Raw genomic sequence first — 13,468 nt, forward strand, 5'->3', positions numbered from 1 at the left:
TCTACAGAGTGAGTTTCAGGGTAGTCAGAGCTACATAGTGAGACCCTGTCTCAAAAATAAATAAATTAAGTAAGAAAGTATAAATTAGAAAAAATAAAAAATGCTCCATTGACCAAATTTTTCTTAGTAACTTTTCACTGTGTAATTACACAAATATAATTTGCATGTATATAATTACATAAAATTGCACTTCTGTGATGCTTGTTTGGTTTTAAAATGCAGCGATAAGCTGTTTAAAAAGGAAACAAAATTAGTTACTAGCAATTGTCACTTTGAGTGAAAGAGACTGTATAAAGAGGCTTATTTTTTCAATATTATGTCATTCTGTGTACCTTTAAAAAGTAGGCACACTTGTGTTATGTGTATGTTACACACAAGAGCATGGGATGTGTGTTTTTATTGTTTCTCCACATTTTTTAGGACTTAAAATGTAAGCTCTAAGACTGGCAAGATGGCTAATCTGGAAAAGAAGATTTGCCACAAAGCCTGCGGACCTGAGTCTAATCTCTGGGATCTACACAGTAAAGGAAGAGAACTGAGCCCTGAGAGTTACCCTCTGAGCCCTGTGCATGTGCCATGTCACTCACAGGACACACACACACATACACAGTGTAACAAAACAATTAAAATTTATGCCACACACAATAATTAATAAATAGATAAATAAATAATAAGTGCACTAAAAAATTTAAATGTTGGTGGTAATACTATATTACATATGTAGTATATATTATATATATATATTATACTACATATTGTATATGGTATATATTTTATATTATATATAAAACATATAAATATAATATAGAGAGAGTCTTGCACATATAGTCTACTACTGATATACTATATTATATATAAACATAATATATATAATATTTGTGTGTAAATGTATAAAATAAACAAATAAGTAAAGAAATACATAAATAAGTAATGTTTTTATTAAGTTGGCCATGGTGGCACCCACCTTTAATCCCAGCACTAGTGAGGTAGTTTTAGAGAGAGAGAGAGAGAGAGAGAGAGAGAAAACAGCCATATATATATATATATATATATATATATATATATATATACACACACACACACACACACACACACACATATACATACACTCTACTGACCTCAAGAATATAGCATAGCCTGGGGTAGTGGCATAGCCTTTCATCTCAGCACTCAGGAGGCAGAGGCAAGTGCATCTCTGTGAGTTCAAAGCCAGCCAGATCTACAGAGTGAGTCCAGGAAAAAAAGAAAAAGAAAAAAGAAAAAAGTAATACAGCACAAATAGGGAAATATTTACCATTTCTGTCATATAATCATATCCAGTTTTCCCTCTCAGTTCAAATCTGGATGTTCAGAGAACTACAACGTGGGTTAATGTTCATACAAAGTGGATGGAGGGGCTGGAGAGCTGGCTCAGCAGTTAAGAGCACCGGCTGCTCCTCCAGACGACCTGGATTGATTTCCAGCACCCACAGCGTGGCTCACAACCATCTATTACTCCAGCTTGAAGGGATCTGATGCCCTCTTCTGGCCTCTGTGGGTACCAGGCATGCAAGTAGTGTACAGATATACATGTAGACAAAGCACCCATAGTCATAAAATAAATTAACAGGTGAAAGGGAGGGAAGGAAGGAAGGAAGGAAGGAAGGAAGGAAGGAAGGAAGGAAGGAAGGAAGAGGGGTGTGTTCTATGCAGAAGTGCAGAAGGTGGATCCTGTTGGGGGGCCAAAGGCAGGGAAGCCACAGCTAGCTCAGCAGCTTAGGTGAATTCTATGATGAGAAGTTAGTGCTGTGGGAGAAGAGCCATTAAGCACAGGAATAGAAAACAAACCTGGGAGGGTGTGTGTGTGTGTGTGTGTGTGTGTGTGTGTGTGTGTGTTCGTTCCTGCAAGCAGGTACAAATATGTGCATGCGCCTGTGAAGGCCAGAAAAGCCTTGCTGAACGGTTTCCACATGCCTATGCTCCAAACTATAGGTGCTGGGAACGCAACTCTGGTCCTCAGCAAAAATAGCAAGTACTCTTAACTGCTGAGCCTCCTCAGCCTGTGGTTTTTGTTTTGTTTTGCCCTCTGAATATCTCTCTCTCTCTCTCTCTCTCTCTCTCTCTCTCTCTCTCTCTCTCTCTCTCCCTCCCTACCTCCCTCCCTCCCAGCCAGGCTCCCTCCCTCCCTCCCTCCCTCCCTCCATCCCTCCCTCCCTCCTGCAGTCTGTCCAGTTCCTCCCTTCCAGCTTTTCTCCCTCCCTCCTGGCTTCTTTCTCCTTCTCTATCTCTCCTTGTTTCTTTCCTTCATCTCCGTCACCCCCCTCCCCACCATACATACTAATCATTTACTTCCAGGTGCCTCACCCCTAACGTCTGACTTTCACTTTTAAAAAGGAGCTGGCGGGGAAGTGGAGTCAGATACTCAGACGCGGATTGATAATCAGACTTGGATGCACCGGACCTAACAGGAGCCCGGCACTTCCCAGGTGGTAGCTGATACACCCGCCCCTCCAAGCTTTGCAACCACCATTCACTCGCCTTCCTGCAAATTGGTGGGAGACTGTCTCGAACCTCAGACCACCAAAGCGGGTCCCAACGGTGGCTGCTCTGGTAGAGCTGCCCTCAGCCTCTGTTGCCACCCGGGGCTCAGCCGTTGAGAGTCCAAAGGAAGTTGGCGCCTCGCGCTGGCTCCTGCTTGATGCTGCTCGCCCCCGTGGGTGCCTCACTATGGGGTGCTGCAAGGCAAGAGCTTGCCCATCAGATAACTCATCTATGGAGCGGTGAACTGAAACTTTGTTTAGGGGACTCTGGGCACAAGCGAAGCATGTACCTGGAGATGGTAACTGGGAGGGTGGGGGCCCTGTGAGAACTCAATCATGTTCCAGTATCTTGAGAGCATTCTAGAAATCTTTGGGGGGAGGGGGGACGTCATAGAGCTCTCCAAATTGTTAACAATGTTTTCTATAGACTTTGCATTTCCGGAGATTGCTTAGTGTTACATTTGTAACACTAATTAACTTAATTTGTAACACTAAGAAACTTAATTACTTAGATGTGTTAGTTTGCTATGAATGATTAGGGATAGGCTGGGCAGCATGAAGAAAAAGGTATATGATAGTGTTGTGGAGTTTGAGACCCCTGGGTTAAAGACCTCAGACTTGATCCAGTTTTAAATACAGGGTCTATTGTTTGATACCCATAAAACCAAGTCTCAGATGTGTCCTGCTGGAAGGGTACAGAGATGGCTTTTAAAAGGGAAAACCACAAGAGGACCTTCAATATCTGTGCAAAGTGAGCAAAAAGTTGGTCTGCTCTGCTAAGTTAAGTGGTCAAGCCAACCCAACAGAATCCTTGGGTGTCTGTGTAAGCAAGTGTCAAAAGCCAAAAACAACCACAAAAACAAAACCAAGAGTTAAGTCATATCCTTATGTTAACGAAGCAGATGGTTACAGTCTGTCCGTCTTGGGTGAGTGTCACTCACTAAGTCAAGCTGTTTTCTGGGAACTCACCTTACAGGGATTTCAGTTTAGGGCAAACTAGTTAAGTACTAAGATGGAGGCCTAGCACAAAATAGAGTCAACCTGATGCTTTAGAATCATGTAGCAGACTTAGAGCCACTGAATGAGTCTGTGAGGGACTATCTAGATAATGAGGTTACTTGAAATGGGAGATTCATCCCACAAAAGGAGACAGCATTCTGTGGACTGAGGTCCTACACCAGGTAAGAGGAGACCTGAGCTAAGGGTCGGCATTCATCTCTGCTTCACAATGTCTGACACTAGCTGCTGCTTCAGTGCTCACAGACTGAAATGAACCCTGGGATTATGAGCCAAAATAATCCTTTCCTGCTTTTAAGTTGCTTTTGTCAGATATGTTGCTTGATGACCCGACAATTATCTGAAACAGGGAAACCTCCTAATACTTCACACCATGGTTTTGGCCCCTTTTTCCTTTGTAGGTTTTGCTAGAGCATCCCAGGCAGAATCACCTTAGAGGAAGGATCCAGCCCACTACGACTTGTAAAGAGTCACCTTACCTGTAAATGCGCCATCCACCCACCTCATAAATATTTATTTTTAAAACAAACTCCTTAAAATCCACAACAGAGGACTCGATGTGCTGTCACCCTCCCTTGGGACAATCCACTTCAATCTGTTTGGCGTGCTTGCTTTGCTTTGCTAAATAAACTGCTTCCGGGCTGTCTCTTGACTGAATTCTTGCCTCTAAGATGACAAGAGCCAAGGGAATCTTTGTAACAGGTATCAATTTAAATGTGCCCAGACTGCTCACCTGGGAAGGACTGCCAGGCAGCAGCAATAAGAGAGCATGAGATTCGGGGTGAGGCTGTTTTTCTGTGGGACACAGGGTGAACTGACTTTGAGAGCCCAAGGTGCTCCCTTAGCTACTGAGGCAATAAAATGAGGTCCCGGCAAACACCATGTCATGAAAACCCATGGAAGCCTGGGAGACAGAGACCAACTCATGTACTGTTCACTACACAAGATGCTAAGCCCTTCATCGAGATTCTTAAGCTGCCCAAAACTGCATCCCGCTTCTGGTTCATAGTGTCCACTGAGGCCATTGGTAGCAGAGACACTGGTGACCCCATGTGCCCTTTCTGTCATTTATTGGGCTCTGAGTCATAAGTATATCTCTCCTGTTGGTGGAGTTTTTTTTAATCCTCATGTGGCAAGGATTGAAGTGTGGCTCCTTGCCATCTTTCCATGTCATACTTACATGTATATATCCTGACCTAGATTGTTAAGAAACAAATTACTGAACAGCACTTATCCAGTAGTTTTAAATACATTCATATATGTTAACTGGTATCTTATTCCTTTGAAAGTACATAGTAAAGAAATAATATGAGGGGCTGGGTAGGTAGGTCAGTTGTTTAGAGTTTGAGGGCAGAGGGTGGAGTTCAGATCCCAGCCTCAGAACAAGGCTCCTCAGTCACATAACTCCAGCTCTAGGGGATCCAACGCCCTCTTCTGGCCCCCACAGGGTCCTGCACATCCCCTCATATGAACAGACACAACTGTATAATTAATAAAAATAAATCTTTAAAAAAGAAATAATGCCAAGTAGAGGCAGAGCTTCCATTTTGGATGATCCCCGTTGCTATATTGTGTTTGTGAACACCATGATTCATGCAATAGCTTCATTAGGTTTGTCAGGAAACTAGGTTCATTGCCAGGAACCATCTAGGAGAAGTTAAAAAAAAAAACCCAAAAAAACTAGCAGGTGACCTTCCTGAGATCCTGAGATGGATCTGCCATGGATAAAAATCTATGACAGATTTGCTCTTTTTTTTTTTTTTTTTTTTTTTTTTTTTTTTTTTTTTTGGTTTTTTGAGACAGGGTTTCTCTGTGTACCCTTGGCTGTCCTGGAACTCACTCTGTAGACCGGGCTGGCCTCAAAATCAGAAATCCGCCTGCCTCTGCCTCCCAAGTGCTGGGATTAAAGGTGTGCGCCACCACCGCCCGGTGACAGATTTGCTCCTTAAGACAAGGTCGAGGAGAATTTCATTTTAGGAGAGATTCCTGCTATTAATATGCCTTTTCTGTTTTTATTAAATATATATGTATATAACAATCACTAGGTATTAGCCCACCCTTCTGAGCAGATCTCTGCAGAACAATGAAGATGTACAGTCCTATAGTGATGCTATATAGACAAATAGATGACTTCTTAATTCTTAATGATGATCCTATAAGAATTACTAAAATCATACTAGTAATTATTAAGCCCTTTATAATAAGATTGTTATTAAAGCTCTCTCTGATGTCAAAACTGCAATGAGGACTCTGCCAGTCTTCAATTGCCATGAGTTAATTGCTTCTGAGATAGCAAGCAGGCATCTGCAACTTAGAGCACATTTCAAGAGGTTGTAAAACCAAAGGCCACGAAAAGGAAACTAATAATTTATGGTAGGTGCAAGGACAGAAGATAAAATATTGACTGGGTTTATCTATACAAAACTTCACTAATAACTTAGTTACTAAAGTAATCTTTCCATGAACCTATGGAAACTGGTGACAGATGAATGTTTAGCCGGATAATTACTCTTAAATGGATATGCATTGTAAACATTTTCTGTTGCAAACTTCTTATTCAATTTATGTTTGAATTTCTAGTAAAACAAAAAAGTATGTGTTGGGGGTGGGTGTGATCTATTCTCCTAGAAAAAGTACAAAAGACTAGGAAAGATCACACTGGAAAATATAACATTGAAGAGATAACATTGGAAACATAGCATTGGGAGTAAAGGCTTTGAGAGTAAGGCATTGGGAGCAAGGGCATTGTGACATCAGAGCAGGAGGAGAGAGCAAGATTAGAAGGAGAATGCCGAGTAGAATAACTAAAAAATTATAAGGAAATTACAAATATTAGGAGAGCAAAATACAGAATGCAGAGGGGAAAAGGAAAAAGAAGAAGCTGCAGAGAGAGCAGAAGGAGCAGGCAAGCTTCTCCTGACCATGGGACAGAACAAGTCTTTTCTTAATAGCAAGGTAGGCTTAGTCTTACTAAAGAGAACAAAGCTTTCTTCTTACAGATTTGGTTTTGGCTCATTTAGCAATAAAACAGTAGAAGTTTTTTTTTCTCTCTCTCTATGCAATAAAGATTGGAGCTCATTCTTCATCCAGAATGAGTGAGTTCTTTCTGCACTGGCTCTTGGTCTTTTGCTCCATATGCATATGTAAATATGGATGTGTGTGTATGAGTATGTAATTATGAGATAGCATGGAAGCTGGGCCCAACTGGTTAAGATGGAGATTTATGAATGTATGTGCATGAATCTGTATATGAATTTATGTGCGTTTAATCCATATTTGCTTGTGTAAAAATTTTTCCTTTTGGTAGCATGATTCTCTTCTCTTGAGTCAATAGAAGTTTATTGCTCCAAACTTCCCCCTAGCCTGACAAGAGAGAGGCATCTGGTCAAAAGCTATTAATTTGTTGCTTAATCTCCTGCTGTTTTATGATGAGGTGCTAAATGCAGTTCTGGTCCAAAGAGAACTCAGGCAGGTCAGCGACCACAGCAAAGTGACTTTGACTCAAGCTAGACAAACGTTTTATTATTAAACAGCAACCCTAAGTATCTTGCCCCTGCCGAGGCTCTTCTCTGTAGGCTTACCTTCAAGAGAAAGAGAACCAAGAAGGAAGAACAGCTGGGGCACGTCCTCTAGCAGCTCATGGAATACTGCCAAATGAGAACTCTCTTGAGTCCCAAGACAAAGGAAAACTGCGTAAAACAGAGCTCTCTTGAGGCATAAAGAAGAAGTAAACACTGTATAGCATGTGTAACTAGCTATATTACATACACATACACAGACACCCGCTCATGCACACATGCACGTGCACACATACACACCCTGAAGTGGAGAGACTCCCTCTACAGGTGGGAGACAGCATTCCATGGGCTGGAGAGGAAGGAGCAAGAGAGGTAAGCAACAGCATTCATCTCTCTCTGTTTCCCAACTTCATACACAATGTGACCAGGTGCCTCCGGCTTCTACCCCCATGACATATGTACATGTATAAGACATCAAACACCCTAGACCTTGAGAATTAAATGTCCCTTAAAATCCAATGAGGGGTGCATATAGAAAGCACTTAGCACGGTAGCACACAGCAGTTGGCCTAACCAGATAGTATTACGGGCGGTTTAGCATAGAGTAGCAATACTAACAAGTCAGAAGACCTGACTTTCAGTACTGAAATGGCCCTGCTTAGCTAATAATTAGTTAGTTGGCCAACCCTAATTATGAAATCACTCTACTCCTGTGTGTCCTCATTAAAAACAAACAAGCAAACAAAAAGCCCCAAATGTTCTGGCTTCGTTTGAGTTTCAGACCTCTAGGACTCAATAATGTGTTTGGTTTCAAGTCTCAACAACAAAATCAGCAAAACAAAACAAAAAACAAACCGACGAACAAAAACCAGGACAAGATTACGGGGCTGAACAAAATTAAAGAGTCCAAACGAGTTACCCAAAGTGGTCAGCCGTCACAGGGCTGCTGCAATGACACTGCAAAGGTGATTAATATTAATATTTGTTGTGCTGTCATTCTAATATAGCCACATAGTCTTACTGTGGGATGGTTGCTCAAGTGATTCCAGTAATTATGTAATTTCAGTAAGATATATGTAGTTGTATTTTAGAGACTTATTTTAGTATGTGGGTGTGTGGCTGTGAGTTTAGGTCACGTGAGTTCGGGTACCCACTGAGGCAAAAAGAGAATAGGAGGTCTCCTGGAAGCAGAGCTACAGGGGACTGTCAGCTGCCCAACACGGTCCAGGGACCTGAGCTCAGGAGAAGAACCAATGCTCTTCACTGCTGAGCCATTTATATATTAAATAAACCATGTAGCTAATTCCTATGGCTGCAGTCATAAGCATGTGTGTGTGCATGCACACACACGCACACACACACACACTGTGGTTGTTTGAAAATGCTTGCCCAGGGAGTGGCACTATTAGGAGGTGTGGCCTTGTTGGAGAAAGTGTGTCACCTTCCTGGGGGTTGAGGGAAGTGGGCAATGATTCCCCTCCTCCTAGCTGCCTGGAAGTCAGTCTCTTCTGTTGCCTTTGATTCAACATGTAGAACTGCCAGTTCCTTCTCCAGCACCATGCCTGCCTTCATGCTGCCACGCTTCCTGCTATGATGGACTGAACCTCTAAAACTGTAACCCAGTCCCAATTAAATGTTTGCCTTTATAAGAGTTGCCTTGGTTATGGTGTCTCTTCACAGAAATGAAACCCTAAGACACACACTCGTACACACAGTTTAGTTGTGCATTTTATATAAGAAACCTACCAATGGCAGAAACTCAGACACCTATCAGTAGGGACCTATGTCCATCATAAAACAGTACCCATTAAAAAAATTATATTTATGAAACTATTTTAAACATTGTGGTAGTTAGCCCCTTCAAGTTGACTAGACTTTAAATCACCACAGGAACCACCTCTGTGTGTCTCTGTCTGGATGTTTCTAGAAAGGATGAGTTGAGAGAGGACCCAGCCTGAACATGTACAGTCCCCTTCCATTGGCCAGGGTAACAGACTGAATAAAAAGAGGAAAGTAGCTGGAACCAGTATGGTACATGCCTTTAATCCCAACACTCAGGAGGCAGGTAGATGAGGCCAGCCTGGTCTACAGCGTGAGTTCCAGGACAGCCAGGGCTACACAGAGAAACCCTGTCTTTAAAAAAAAAAAAAAAAAAAAAAAAAAAAAAAAAAAAGTGGTAGTGAGCTGAATGCAATGTGACCAGTCACCTTACTCTTTGGTTTCCATGATTTTCCCCAACCATGACAGACTTAAGAGCTAACCACCTCCTTGCTGAAGTTGTTTCTGTGATGCCGCTCACAGCCACAAGTAAAGAAAGTAATGGATACAAAGAGCTTCTAGGTAGACTTGCCCATAGTTCAAGGTGCAGTCCTTTATGCCAGGAAGTCAATGCAGTGGGAGCCTTGAGTAGCTGGTCAGGTTACATCCACAGCCTAGGAGCAGAGACCCTGTGGCCAGGTGGCTTCATTCTTTTTATTCAGTCCAGGAATCCCTGCCAAGATCATGATAGTAACCACCTTGTGTGAGTCTTCCCATGTCAATGAAATCAATCAGGATAATCCTGCACAGTCATGCTTAGAGGACTATCTCTCAAATAATTCTAGGCATTACAAAGCTGACAATATTAACCTAACCATCTCAATCCTCTCTCTCTCTCTCTCTCTCTCTCTCTCTCTCTCTCTCTCTCTCTTTCTCTCTCTGTTTCTCTCTTCCTCCCTCTCTCCCTCCCTCCATCCTTCCCTCCCTCCCTCCTTCCTTCCTTCCTCCTTTTTCAAGACAGGGTTTCTCTGTGTAGCCCTTGCTGTTCCAGCATTCTCTCTGTAGCCCAGGCTAACCTCAAACTCACAGAGACCTGCTTGCTTCTGCCTCCACCACCCAGCTGCCATCTCAATTTTATACACTTGAGTTTTTACCAATGAAAGTAAAGTAACAGATACACATCCCTGATAATGGGTTGAACTGTGTCCCTCGAAAAGATATGCCTGAGTCTTAATGAGTCCCCAATACCTGTGAGTGTGATGTCATTTGGCAACAGAGTTTCGACGGATGTGGTTAAATTAAGGATCTCAAGGTATTATCATGGTGGATTCAGGCTCTGAATTCTATGACTGAAGTCCTTTTCAGAGAAAGAAGTGGATTGCAGACACAGAGACACAGGGAAGAAGTCTACCTTCAGAGAGAACAGAGACTGATATTTGTGAAACTATAAGCCTTAAAAGTCTAGGAGCCATTAAAAACTAGAAAAAAGAAAGGAAGGAAACATTCTCCCTTTGAACCTGAAAAGGAGAGCATGTGAAAGAACAGATTTTAGTTACTTTTAAAAATATTTATTTATTGTATTTTATGTGTATGAATGTTTTGCCTGTGGTGTGTGTGTGTGTGTGTGTGTGTGTGATGTGCGTGTAAATGCCAGAGGAGAGAAGAAGGCATTGGATCCCCTGGGACAAGAGTTACAGACAGTTGTGGCCTGCCTCATGGGTGCTGGGAACTTGTCTTAGTTAGGGTCTCCTTGCTGTGAAGAGACACCGTGACCACAGGAACTCTTACAAAGGACAACATTTAATTGGGACTTGCTTACAAGTTCAGGGGTTCAGTCCATTATCATTATGACAGCATCCAGGTAGGGCTAGTTCTGAAGGAGCTGAGAATTCTACATCTTGTTCCAAAGGCAAGCAGAAGACTGGCTTCCAGGGAGCTAGGAAGGGGGTCTTAAAGACCACGCCCACAGTGACACATTCCTCCGAGGCCACACCTCCTAAGGTGCCACTCTCTGGGCCAAGCATATTCAAACCACCACAGAACTGAACCCAGATCTTCTGCAAGAGTAGCAAGTGCTTTTTAACCACAGAGGCCTCTCTAACCCCAGAGTTTAGTCACCAAGCTTGTGATGACTTATTATGTCAGCCCTAAGAAAAGTGATACACCCCTTACGCCCCAAATGAGAACTGTTGGGCTAGGATGTGGCTCAGCTGCTAGAGATCTTGCACAAATTCCACCATTTGGGAGGTGGAGGCAGGAGGATCAGGTGAACAAGGTCCTCCTCAGCTATAACAAGTTCCAGACCAGTATACATGGCACCTTATCTCAAAACAAGTGAGTTGGGGAGTTCTTTGGAACTTACTAGAATTCATAGTTTCTTTTCTTTTTCTTTCTTTTTGGTTTTTCGAGACAGGGTTTCTCTGTAGCCCTGGCTGTCCTGGAACTGACTCTGTAGACCAGGCTAGCCTCGAACTCAGAGATCCGCCTGCCTCTGCCTCCCAAGTGCTGGGATTAAAGGCGTGCGCCACTGCCGCCCGGCAGAATTCATAGTTTCTTAAATGGGGACCATTTCTAAATTGTTCTTCCCCCATAATCCCTATACGCCCTCCTGCTTGTGTGTCTAGTACTTACGTTCTTAGGTTTTTTTTTTTAAAGGTATTATAAAATATTTATGCTATATATGGAGAAATAAGGCATAATACAGTGACCGTTTGTTTGCCTAATGTACACCTTAAATTCAAGTATGGTGGGCTCTTAAATCCCCTGCAGATCTCCCAGCTGCCTTTCTTTTCGGTGCTGCTCCTCAGAGGAAATCCTATCCTTGAAGAACCTGTTTATTCCCAGGAGCTTCCAGATTCCACGACTACATCATGTTTGGCTATATATAAACAATACCCTATGTTGTTTTGTATATTTTAAATCTTCTAAAAAAAATGTGTGCTGTGTGTGCTTATTCTACCAATTAAACTAATGTTGCTTCTTTTATATGTATATGATGTGTCGTGTGTGTGTGTGTGTGTGTGTGTGTGTGTGTGTGTGTGTGTGCGCGCGCGCGCGCGCGCACGTGCGTGTGTCGTACTTGTTAGTGTGGGTATCTGAACATTGCCTGCAGATAGAAAGGACAGCTGTGGATGTCTGGTATTTTCCTCAACTCCGCCTTTTATTGTTTTGAGGAGTCTCTCATTAACCTGAAATTCACCCCTTATGTCCCAAATGATGTGTGGCTAGGCTGGTTAACCAACCAAGCTCCAGGAATCTGCTTATCTCTCTGGGACTACAGGTATGCACCTCCAAGCTTTTTCTATAGATTCTGGGGATTTGAACTCAGGTCCTCATGTCCGCACAGCAGTCCCTTTACCAACGGAGCCACTTCCTCACCTCACTCATTTTGTTTCTATTTTGGGGGTTTATCCACTTTAGAATATGTATTTCTGGCAGATTTTTTTCACCTATGTATCATAATCCAGTCTATGAAAATAATAACCTACCTAGTTTCCTACTATTAAATGAGTAGCTTTTGCCACTCTCTGCTCCCCCCCCCATTCAAGCTGTGTTTCTTCTATTTGTCACATGAACTAAAAGTATAATCTTTGTCTAGGATAAATACTTAGTAATGAATCCTAGGGTGTGCTCCCTTCAGCTTTACTAACTGCTGTCAAATAGGTTCCCCACAAGTTTCTAGTAACTCAGATTTCTCCCAGCAAGTGCCTGTTGATTCCAGTGTTCTACCTTCTGCACTAACGACGATGATTGCTTTTAACTTTAAAAAGTTAGGTTGAAGGCCATGGAAACGGATTTCACTATGTACCAGAAAGTTGAAGTCAGTTCACACACACCTCACTCTCTGAGGTCAGTTCACACACACTGCGCTCTCTGTTTTGCAACCTGCCTATTCTTCTCTTTGCTGTTTTTCATTGTGTTATATTTCTCATTGATCTGTAAAATTTTTTTTTACATATTCTACATACAGAACCTATTATATTGGCCTTACATGTGTATGGCCCACACCTCTTTCACCCAAGACCAGATTTGTCTTCTTCCTTTTCAGTGGTGTTTCTATGTTTATATTTTATTAAATTAAAGATATCAATTCCTGTCACATTTCTCTCCATAGTGTTACTCATGTGGTCCTAGATATATGGGAAGGAGTGGGGGTGAGGTAGGGAGAGAGAGAGAGAGAGAGAGAGAGAGAGAGAGAGAGAGAGAGAGGATTAAAACAAGATTCACCAAGAACCAAAGCTGCCTTAATTTTTTAAAGACCAGATAGCATGAAGCCCAGCTTGGCCTTGAACTCACTCTGTAGCCCACACTGGTCCTAAACTCATTTTCCTACTTCTACTTCCCAATGACTGGGATTACAGATGTGAACCACTGTGCCTGTACCAATCACCACATTTTCAAAGCTAATTTTAGATAAGAAATCCCATCAGTTCTGTCTACACACATACTGTCTGTGTAGAAGTGAGTCATTAAAATCCCATTCAAACTCGGATGGTTTGTGTATACTGCATAGTCAAACCACAGTTCATTCTATTCTCAACACATTCTCGAAGGAGGCTCGGGAAGACCAGTAAGTTACCCAAGCTCCTGGAGCAAATATATACTGGAAGCAATACTTAAACTTAGTTGCTTAAAAACAAAAACCTAAAATCGAAT

The 13,468-nt window shown here is 42.3% G+C and overlaps 1 long non-coding RNA gene across 1 annotated transcript; it reads left to right on the plus strand.

Annotated features, from left to right (window-relative positions):
• The first annotated feature begins 7,319 nt into the window (after positions 1 to 7,319).
• On the plus strand, positions 7,320 to 11,803 carry LOC143435175 (uncharacterized). The gene is made up of 2 exons (XR_013105236.1): positions 7,320 to 7,426; positions 11,582 to 11,803. It is a non-coding gene; the product is annotated as an uncharacterized LOC143435175 (long non-coding RNA).
• Positions 11,804 to 13,468: the final 1,665 nt, after the last annotated feature.

Source organism: Arvicanthis niloticus, chromosome 20, assembly GCF_011762505.2.
Source record: "Arvicanthis niloticus isolate mArvNil1 chromosome 20, mArvNil1.pat.X, whole genome shotgun sequence".
Classification (NCBI taxonomy): Eukaryota; Metazoa; Chordata; class Mammalia; order Rodentia; family Muridae; genus Arvicanthis; species Arvicanthis niloticus.